Source organism: Grammomys surdaster, unplaced genomic scaffold, assembly GCF_004785775.1.
Source record: "Grammomys surdaster isolate TR1022 unplaced genomic scaffold, NIH_TR_1.0 126124, whole genome shotgun sequence".
Classification (NCBI taxonomy): Eukaryota; Metazoa; Chordata; class Mammalia; order Rodentia; family Muridae; genus Grammomys; species Grammomys surdaster.
Window position 1 is genome coordinate 2,416,957 of NW_021620932.1, and position 743 is coordinate 2,417,699.

Sequence of the window (743 nt, forward strand, 5' to 3'; positions counted from 1 at the left end):
ACACACACATACCCACACACACAGATACACACAGATACATACACAGATACACACAGATACACACAGATACACACACTTACATACACATACACACACATACACACACATACACACACATACATACACATACACACATATACATACACACACACTCACACATACACACACACAAACATATACACACAGACACCAACAGACACACATACACACACATATACAAGCACATAAATACACACACAAATACACACACATATACACACACATATACACATACACACACACAAACACACAGTCACACATACAGACATACACACACAAACACACATGCACGCACAAATACACACACAAACATACACACATATACACATACACACACAAATATATACACACAGACACACACAGATACACCCCCATACAAACAGACATATACATACACACACATACACAAGCACACAAATACACACACACATAAACACACAAACACAAACACACATACACTTTTAGGAAACAGAATTTTACTATTTGTATCTTCTCTTATTTTTTTAATCTTTTATCTATTTTTTTATACTCCATATTTTATTCCCCTCCTGGTCGGCATTCCTTTTGATAAGGATGGAAGAGTCCCTTGGGCCTTACAACACACATATGGCTAAGGCATTGCCACTTACTTGTATCTTCCTAGCCTTCCTTCCTTCCTTCCTTCCTTCCTTCCTTCCTTCCTTCCTTCCTTCCTTCCTTCCTTC

At 38.1% G+C, this 743-nt stretch overlaps 1 pseudogene; it reads left to right on the top strand.

Moving 5' to 3' along the window:
* The first annotated feature begins 589 nt into the window (after positions 1 to 589).
* LOC114611824 lies at positions 590 to 694 on the top strand (annotated as a pseudogene).
* Positions 695 to 743: the final 49 nt, after the last annotated feature.